Raw genomic sequence first — 10,488 nt, forward strand, 5'->3', positions numbered from 1 at the left:
GCCCGCGCGTCCCCCCCGCCCCCCCGCCGCCGGTCCGCCCTCAGGGGCTCCGGCCCCTCACGCCGCCGCCTCCCGCGCGGCCTCCGCCGCCCCCGCGGGCTGCTGTGGGGGTGCGGGGAGCGGCTGGCACATAGAGCCGGGGCTCCGCGCCGCCACGGCCCCCCGGCTCCGAACAAAGCGCGGCGACGGGCGGGCAGCGCGCACTCCCTCTCGCCCGCCCTCTCCCTCACACACAAAGATGGGGCTCTCTGAGGCGAGGAGGAGGAGGAGGCGGCGGCTGTAGCGGCCGCTGCCGCCCCCGGAGTGGCCGCCGCTCCCTTCTACCTCATAGAGGCCGCTGTGGAATCGGCGGGCGGAGGGGAAGGGGAGGGGGGCGCTGGCGGCGGCGACCCTGGCCGCGGTGTGAGCGAGCGTGTGTGGGGAAGGGGCTGAGTCTCCGCCTGCCGCCGCTCCTGCTCCCCCAGCCAGCCGCCCGCTCGGCTCTTGTCTCTTTAAACCGCCCCCCCCGCCTCCTTCGTCGTCTCCTTCCTCCTCCTCCTCCTCGCCCGCACCCCCCTCCGCCCGCCGTGTGCAATGGTCCGAGCCGCTAACTCAACCTAGCCTGCCAGGCCCGGAGTGGGACAGACCAACAACGAAGGGGCGGTAGGTGCGCCCCTTCTGCCCCGCCACCCTTGAGGGAGGGAGCAGGAGGGAGAAGGAGCACGACAGTTGGTCCCCCAGCTTGTCACTCCGCCGTAGAGGTGTCCTTCTGTAGCGTCTCATTGGTTCCTTTCGCTTCTCCCTCCTCCACCCTTCCTACCTAGCATTTCCCCCGCCGGAAAGGGGCGGGAAGGTCTCGGCTGATTGACAGGTCATCCGACCAACGGAGGAAAGGGGCGTGGCCCCGTCACTAGTCTGCGGCGCTATTGGTCTGAGCTGTCGTCAGTCACATCCCAAGGCGTGAGATGATTGGGAATGGCCTCCTGAGGGGGCGGTCCCTCGCAGCAGCAGCAGCTTGCGCTGTGGGGGCAGCGCTGCTGTCACATCCGTTGGTCCCGGCTGCTTCGCTGCTCCCTCAGTGATTTCCTGAGGGGAGAGGGGCGGCGGCGGCCGGGCCGCTCCCCGGGGCAGGGCTCCTTTTCCTGGGGCAGGGCTGCCTCCCCGCCTGTTCCTCTGTGTGCTTGGCAGAGGCCCTGCCTGGCAGCCTCGGCCTCCGCGCCCGGCGGCTGTGCTGGCGGCCGTTAACGGCTCAGGGCTCCCGCCCGCGGGTGGCTCCGGTAACGCCACAGCGGTCGCGGGTTCGGTCAGTCAGTAATCGCGGGACAAAATCAACACGAGGGGCAGGCCCTGTCTCCTCCATATCGCTGGCAGGTTCAAAAAGCCGACTGCGGTTTTGTGGGGGCCGACCTGGGTGGAACAGGGGGGGTCTGGGGAGCTGATCTCTGCAATACTCGGGTTTGTCCCCAGGACCATATTTGGTGCCTCTGTGCGGCCATCCCGCTCTCCTGGTGCTTCCACAGGGAAGAAACAGAAGCCGTGTCTTGCCAAGAACTGGTATTATTGCAGTTTTGTCCTATAAATGACTATACAAGGAAATGAGAAGACGGTGAAAAAAATTTTGGAATCCATACATACTTCTTGGCTCGTACCACTCCCGCTATAGGGTTACACATGGTGGAGTGAGGCAGAAGAATGGGAATTTTGCCATGATTTGTGAAAAGGGGCAGGAGGCTTTGCAAGACCAGGTTCTTACACAAGCCCTGGAAGGGCTGTGCCACAAGCAAAGCAGTGGTTAAAAACCCTTGCATTATTTTATCAGTCCATTTTTTCAATACATACCATTTACATTCTTTCTCAGAAATGATAACGTTTGTTACCTCCCAGACTTTCAGAAAGCTCTGTCCAGTTCCCTGGCCAACTGCTGCAACTTGCAGAAATCAAAGACAATTCCAACTATTCCTTTTAGCCCCTTACTAGAACCCTTTGCTTGTATTGGTGGGGGTTATTAGGTGCTAAAGTGAAATCTTTTTTGATCGAGAAGGCTCTCCCAGTGTTAAAAAACATGTCATGGGTTTGGTGATGAACCTTCTCTGCTTCTAGTAAGTCCATGTTAATTTTCCTTGTTGATTTCAGTTGTAACAGAACTGTACTCTAAACGTTTCACACTCATATTATCACGAAGACAATACCAAAGAAACGTCTTACATGCCATGATCAGCCATACTTTTTAATATCACTCTGATTTTAATACCAGATGCATTCATGTTTCAACAGCAGACATTCAAACGAGTGTCTCACCTAAGAAAATGTCATAAACTGGTTTTAATAACCTGGATCTTAATATCTACCAGATCTTTAGCAGTGAAAAAACAGCAGGAAACTATAGATCTTTTACATTTACTAATCAAACAATTCTTTTATCTTCTCAAAAGAAATGTGCATAAGTCATGATGATGTTCTGACATCATCCACTAAAATTAAAAAGTAATTAAAATGAGTTCTCTTGTATCTTTCTCATCCAGACACAAAAGGGCCATCAAAGGAAGCCCCTGATTAGTTTTAATTCAAAAGACGATCTTCAAGTAGACCCTGGTCTCTGAAAATCTTTGTTACCTTTACATGAGCTGGTCATCCATGTCTGGTTTCCATCACCACGAATCAAACCAGGACGTTACCTGTGGTCATTTGGAAACAAGATATATGTTATAAAAGCACATTGACTGGTAGAATGTGACAATGTGATATTATCTCTACATCTCTCTCTGTGTGTCTGCCATCCAGCATTTAGTTCAAGGTGGACAGGACTCAACGGGATGGGTGATTAATGTCCTGACAGCAGCCACTATTTATTCTATGCGATCTGAGTATTTCCAGTTAAGCAAAACCCTTGATGTTACTAAAGTCTAAATCCAAGTAGAGAGTTATTCTTATTCTGCAACAACCTACTGTTACTAATCTTGGGATTTTCTCCATGGCTACCACATCAAAACAGGAGATAAAAGAAAAAAGAGAATTTCTGCCAATGAAATTTAAGTCTATCTCTCTGAAAAAAAGAGGATACCAAAAAGACAATACATATGCTCAATGCCCTGTAGATTCTGAAATACTGACGGCGATTTCTGTGCCACTCTTTCTTGCAGTTCCCATATTTACTCAGTGTAGGGTGTGGTGGTGTCTGTCTTACGCAGAAATAACAAGAATTGTGAGTTTATAAACACAACTGCTTTAAGAAACACCTGCATTTGTTAGTGTTTCCCTCTCAAAGAAAGATTTCCTTTAGAAAAACACTATTTTTTTTCTCTCTGGCCAGTTCAAGAACAATTACAACATTTAACTGTTCCTGCTCGCTGAGGTTTCATGGCCTGCTGAGGATGGGAGAATCATTCTTTGAGACACAGGGAACCCACATGCAGGACACCCATCCTGCTGCCCATGGGGCCTGAGGCCCCTCCCAAAGCCAAGAATGCAGAAATGTAGAGATCAACTCCTAGGGGGCATTTCCAAGTTATGGACATCACCTTTCAAACTTTAAGCTCCCCCTCAGGTTTTATTGGCATCTTATTCTCCATAAAGAGGGGTCTCTTTAAGCCAGAAATCCCATCTTAGGTTCTTGTCAATGAATCATTTTGGGACCAGAGTAAAAGTCCACTCTCAAATAGTGTAGAAAAGAATCGTTCTTGAGACTGTTTTGAGGCCAGCTCCTGAGTTGAGGAGATGGAGGCAAGTTCTAGAAGAGGGCAGTGTCATTAAACCCTTCACTTTCTGTCTCGGGAAGGCACCAGAACCTTTCCTGTGAAGTATAAAAACTTGACACTCTACAAACAACTTCTTGATTGTTCCAGCCCTCACAGTAACGGTGACACAGCAGCACAGAGCAGCAGCCAAAACAAAACAGGAGTGGAAAATAGTGACAACATTTTGTCAGGTAGTAATTGTCAAATCAGGGCCTGTTTGCCACACACGTGCACGCGAGAGTTTCCAAGTTTGCTGTGGTTTAATTTACTCTTGGGCATAGCTTGGGAATGTTTCTAGAATAAAACCTTCTGGTGCAGCAGATAGCTTGGGAAAGGGTTTGCCTCTGGGGGCAGGAAACTGTTTCAATCCCTCCTGTGTCTCTTGGGGGAATTTTTAATTTTAAAGCATTGATGATTATGCTAATTCGTGCTTACCCCCAAATGACAATGGAATATAAATGTTGATCGTAGCTAAAACATACTGCAAATGTGCAGCAAACTCTTCCCCTAGAGAGTCATCTGCATTCCATGATAGCTCAGCTGGGAAGAAGCAGCGGAGTTCTTTGCATAGAAAAGCAAAGTAACTTTATCTTTGAGCCATGTCATCCCAAGGTGGCACTTCCAGACTCGGCTGGATAGCCATGAATCAATTGTTACTTTATCATTTGGGCACGCTTTTCCACACAACATGTGTTAAAATGTCTAATTTAGTTATCAGGTAAACATGAACCTTTCCCTTAGATCAGTTGTATGAGCAAGATCAAGAATTTAGTTAGGACTTCTCAGAAAAACTTGGATTACAAGTGAAGCTGTCTTAAGTTTGAACCTACAAAAGGCTGAATACCCTGGCTCCAAAAATGGATTTGAAGGGGGCTATTCAGGAGTTTGCATTGCTTGCTGGCTTGAAACTCATGGACTGAATAACTTGGAAAGTTCTTAATTCTGCACATGCTTGGTAGAATTGAAAATGGAACTCAGGAATCTGTTGCCATGAAGTAGTACTCTGTGTCATCCCGCTTGTGGCAGAGCAATCAAAGCAGACTGCTGAGCAGGCGCTCCTTCATGAAAACAGGAGAGAAGCACAGCCTGGGTGTTCTGCGGCAGATACTGGACTTCAGCACTCACTGCTCTTTGGTTTCCCCTGCACCCAGATCTCCAGATAGGAATCCCATTCCATCTTGTAGTAAGCAACACAGAGAAGTTATCCTTTGTGCATATGGCTAAAATTCTAGATCCAGTTACAGCATCTTGTTCTCATCACAAGGAGTCTATTTGCTCCTGCAAGCACAAGGACCCTCCGTGCTCATAACCAATACATAATACATGAAGATTCCTCAGTACCTCTCCTGCATTTTTTCTAAAAAACCCAAATTGCCCTACAATCTACCAGAAAAGAACTTACAGAACAGCTCTGCTTACCAAAGTCCACATGGAAAACTTTTTGAAACCTTAAGCAGAACACTTTTAACATTCTAAAATACTCTATTTTTAAATCATTAGGTTGGTTTTTTTTGCTAGCTCAAGCCCTTTTCCCTCTAAGCACCACCATTCAAGCAGTACTACTGTTACTTAATCCAAAGCCTTTAAAGCACATTAGGTTGTGTCTGCCCACAGGGCTTAAACCTCTGGAGATATCATAGGTAGGATCTGTTGCATAATTCTGCCAGAAGCTGATTGCCTTTAGTTCCAAATAAAGTTCATCTGAGATACTTCAGACACCTCGCAGTCTGTAGGGAGAACACTGTGTCCCTCCTCATTTATCTCAGGGACAAAGCACTGACGTTGCTACAAAACTGAATTGGTTGTATAGTCCCAGCTACAGCAGCTTTTCTAAGTCAAAGTGTTTGTTTTCAGCCCAATCCACTGGTAAAAGCACCCGGTAGGTGCCAGATTAGAGGTTTCCACGTGGCTCAGTCCACGTAGTACAGGGGACAGAGCGGCTGCTTGAATCCACAATATTCCATGACCAAGGGTTAGTTCAGCTGCACAGCTGCCAGAAGGATGCCTGTTAGTCCAAGGAGTACAAAGACAGGTGGATTTCAATGGATCGACCTGACTTAGAACTTTGTAATCAACTCCTGAAGTTTTCCCTTGGAACCACGGCCTCCCGTATAGCTAATTTAAATCAATAAGCTTCATTGTGACCTTTCACAGACCTCTCCAAAGCAGTGCACAGAATTCCAAGGATTCATGGCCTAGAAGCTGAAGAGAGCCCTAGAAAAACAGAATTGCCTGCGCTTATTTTTCTGAAGATCATTTGTGAGATTTCCCTTCAGCAGTCATAGGATGAAATCTTGGCCCCAGCTGAACTCAACAGGAATTTTGCCACTGACTTAAATGGAGCTAAAATGTCACTCCTGCCATTTGTCAAGTCAATTACATCCAGACAATACTTTAACATCTGGCTTCAACTGAACACACAGAAAAGTTGCCTCCCTTAGTCTCTAAAGACAACACAGGACACTGGCTATCTCAATAAAAATGAAACATTTGTTCTTGGCAAGCTGCTTGTAATGAAGAGTGGATCTGTCCAGTGACGCTACCAGAACCAAATCCCTGTTCTTTAGCATATAGTTATTGGCAATAGCACCAACAGATTCTCTGTCATTTTCTGGGAAGAATGTCAAAGCACCCATCTACTGTTGGAAGTCATTCTGCTGTAAAAACTTTGTCTAGAATAATAGGTCTGTCCTTAGCTGTGGTTTCCCACAGATGAGGAGGGTTTTCACCCAATTCATCTTCTGTTTCCCAGGCCACTGGAAGGTCCCATTTTGGGTTACGTAGCAGCTATTCTATCTAAACCCTTCTTTGAGTATGGTCATCAAAGGTAAAGCTGAAGGATAACTCATTATAGGACAACTGATGTGAGCTCATTTCCCTCTCTAAAAACCGAGCTGAGATGAAGCATTATTGTTTTATTGCAAAGTATTCAGGCTAGGTCAACCACAAGTGGGGTATATCTTTTTACAGTAGAAAAAAAGTAAATCTATAGAGTTATTTGATCAGTGGTGATTTCAAAAATCTATTTGAATGGGAAGAATCATCTGATGATGTCTGGAAGAAAAGGGATATAGAAAGAGAGGGGCTTTAATGCTTAAGGTAGACAAGGATCTGCCAACTGTTATTCCCTGCTCCAAGTGCTGGTGAATTACCACACCGCACACCTGTGCAAAACCAGCTTCCTTCCATCTTCCATCCCCTGAGAAGCAAAACCAAAATCAGTCTCCAGTACCTGATGAGCCCTAATTCCCAGCACTTAAATAATTAGCTTCTCAAATGTACAAAAACAACTCTCATTTTCTGGGTTAATGAAGGAAGCCGGGTTCCACTGAGCAAAGCTATTATGGAGCTGCTAATGCACGGTTTGATTTCATCGCCTGCCACTAAACACAGAGCGATGTGGGCTCCTGGGAGAGCGAGAATACAAGGAGAGCAACGCTGGAGGGTTAAAGTGGAAGGCAGCGGGGGAAATCCTGGCAACACTTTGTGGTTTGATGCAGAGGAAGGGCTGGTTTTATCTGTGTGTCTGCCAAGTTTCATCTGGGTTTGTGACGATGCCATAGAACCCAAAAGAAGGGTAAAGCTCAGTGGATAGTTTGCATTAATCACAGAGCAGGCAGTTTCTGAAATAGGATAACAGAAACATAACACACACAGAAGCCGAAACCTCCACCAGCTTCTGCCCAGGTTCTGTAGCCAAAGAGGTACAGAATGGCAAAGAGTTGTAGTGTGATGTCCTTCACAGCTGGACGGCTACAGTGCTACTGGGGCGTACTTGTCCTCGCTGTTCATTTGCCTTACAAGCTGATAAAAAACTGGTGGCAAAGACTTAAGCTCTTTCTTGGCTCATCTTGGCAGGTACAGGCATATAAACTCTTCAAAACAAACTCCTTTCTTTTCTATCAGGGCACAGGACTGGTGATTTCATTTCTCCTAACTGGATGGAGAATATGTCAGAAAAGACTGCAAAGGCTGCTTTGCTCTGCCCTGGGAGATTTAAACCTAGGCTATATTCCAGGAACAACTCAACACTATTGGGACTGTTCCCTTCCCCTCTCTGCATCACTATTTTCCTCCCTTGTCCCAGACTCCACTGTTTCACACAGGCAGAACCTAAAATCCACACTGAACCTCTCTGTGGTCCATCAAATGGGGAACAGAGAATAACTAGAAAATCGGGGCTTTTGAGATGTGACTACAGCTATTCAACAAATGCAAAGTCATGCAACTCTCAGACACCGGGAGATGGAAAGGCCTAGAGCCTCGATTTCCTTAGATTCTCCAACCATCTAAAAGCCCTTCAGTATGTGTCACTCTCCCCCATCCCTTAGCGTATCCAAATTAGTGGACCTGCAGTTCTGGATGTGGATTTGGGAATAAATAGCTTCTTACACTGCAGTTCTTCTAACTGCAGTAGCCAATATGCCCTCAAGCACAAAACATCTGTCTCACCCTGCAAAACAAAACAGAAAACCAAACCAAACCAAAACACAAAGCTTTTGACCTCTCAAGAAAAGCCTGAAATTGTCATGGAAGCCCTGGGTTAATAAAGAAACCTTAGTGCAGACATGCAGCAGGCGTTGAGAGATTAAGGAGGAAATCAATGGAACTATGATGGTTTATGCAGCAAAGTTTGTGCTTCATGGCCAACTTTCAGAGATGGGGACCAAGGCCACCAGGGGTCTGCAGATCCAAAAACCAGGAGCAGTTTTCTACAGGCCATTCAAAATTCAGCATCTCCAAAAATGCAGAGATGCTGCTTCTTATGTCAGGGCTTGTTGGACCACTGACTTCGGAGGAGTCACCCCCCATGCTAATTTAGCTGAACCAATCAGGAAATAATTACATACAGTGGAGAGTTAAAAGATGGTAATTAAACTGTACAAATAAAAAACTGAAGTGACTAAAAAAGTCAACCCGAAGCCTACTTTTGGAGCACTATTTAATGTAAATGAATCACTTAGTGGACAATGCAACAATCATCTGTTCAGCTTCTATTCATTATCAAAAACAATACAAAAGGATTGGCAGGGAATAGCCATGTGTCAGAGGGAGCCCTTTAGGAAATACCACAGAATCTGGACCGTTTTTTGTCTGTTCTTCTATTGTGTTCTGACAATGCTTCGCTAATGAATTTCACACGTCATTTTGGTTGTCCTTTTTTTTCCCCCAAAAACCAAATCAGTAGTAATCTTGGGCCTTTCAGAATGAACTGAAATGTTTGTTCAAGTTAGGAAGACTTCCACACATTGTGTATCAGTTTTGTCAAGGCTTAAGAGGCTGAGGATGTGTGGTCTCAGGCACCCTGGGAAATCCCACTGGAGGTGATGAGGCACAAACCTTTAATTTGGGCAAAAATCTAAGCTTTAAAGAAATCATCACCTATCTTTGAAACTTCAAACGCTCACTGAATTCAGTACTTCAGTGAGTTGTAGACTCCGTAAATTAATCTTTTGTTGCTCAGTGTGAAATGACACTAACCTCATTCTAAGAAATAAGCTACTTTTCAGTAGGATGTATTTGTACAGCATTATCTTGGGAGTTATCTGCAGGGCACTGTAAGCTAAAGGGAATCCTCATCAGGGATCTGGGCAGGTAAACATGCCAGGCAGACAGCTATCCTAGAAGAAACAGAGACTAAGGAGAAAATATCAAGCGCTAAAGTACTGTCATTATACTTCAGAACTGACAATCCACTGGCATTCATGTCTCTTAGGGTTACTGGTTTGGAATATCTGAAGGTTCAACCTTGATGGTGTAGCAGGTGCCCACGGGGGGGCCCTTTTCTTACCTGGTTCCTTGGCTCACTCTGCGTCGCTGCCACAACTTACAGCTCCTGTAGCATTGCTGGTTCAACTCTTTGCAGACCCACAGCATAAACCAAATCACAGAAACAGCCTGAGTTCAGGAAAAAAAGGGCAACAATACACAAAAGAGAAAAGAGTGGGGTGGTTATAATACCTTAGAGCAGGATTCCTGAATAATGTTGCCCTTTCATTAAAAATTTTTACCACTGGACATGGGCTGGGCATGGAAGGACAACTGCTCAGCTTCTGATAAACAATAGTTCATTTCGCAAGACCATCACCACCATTTGCACTAATTGAGACTTTTTAATAACAATCTCTGTTACGAGACAAAAGATCCCTAGTATCCTTTTGGAAAGAAAAGAAACCCTGATTATGTTAACACCCAGTGTATTAAAGGCATCATCCTAATATTGGGATATAGCGAGAAGAAACTAGAACAATCAACCCTTTTTGTTTAATAAACCTCTCCTAAAATATCACCAAAAATGTATTCAGGAAAATTCTGTTCCTCTCTGCTCCGGTAAAGAGTTTTTTTTCCGCTGGTCCCTTGAGTGGTTGCTGAAGTCAGGTCTCGCTGTAATTACATACCTCACAGCAGTGCGGGGAGACTTAATTAGAGAGTCACTGTAGGTGTGTTGTCAGACAGATACAACCTGGTTCTGTTGGAAGAGGCTCTGGGATCCAGCTGCGCTGGGCATATTAGGGAAGAAAATTAAAGTTTGCTGAGGGTTTTGAGCTCCTCCTGCAGAAAACAGCACGGGCACACCCAGCAGCCTTTATTCAAAGCCCCTCAACTCCATCATCAGGGAATCTGTTCTCACCAGGAGACGCTCTGCCACACCGCAAGATTTCATATTCTCCCCCCCTCCCTCACAAAGTGTGACTCACCAGTTTCAAACGGTGACATTTCATTCCCAAACTATTCCACGAGCAGCTCCGTAACACGTGGGGATGGGGGGGAAAGG

The 10,488-nt window shown here is 46.1% G+C and overlaps 1 long non-coding RNA gene across 1 annotated transcript; it reads right to left on the minus strand.

Moving 5' to 3' along the window:
* Window positions 1-2,180: 2,180 nt before the first annotated feature.
* On the minus strand, window positions 2,181-10,081 carry LOC135575515 (uncharacterized). The gene is made up of 2 exons (XR_010466390.1): window positions 9,505-10,081; window positions 2,181-2,654 (listed from the first exon to the last, which is right to left on the minus strand). It is a non-coding gene; the product is annotated as an uncharacterized LOC135575515 (long non-coding RNA).
* Between the last annotated feature and the right edge of the window lie 407 nt (window positions 10,082-10,488).

The sequence above is a fragment of the Columba livia genome, chromosome 15 (genome assembly GCF_036013475.1).
Source record: "Columba livia isolate bColLiv1 breed racing homer chromosome 15, bColLiv1.pat.W.v2, whole genome shotgun sequence".
NCBI lineage: Eukaryota > Metazoa > Chordata > Aves > Columbiformes > Columbidae > Columba > Columba livia.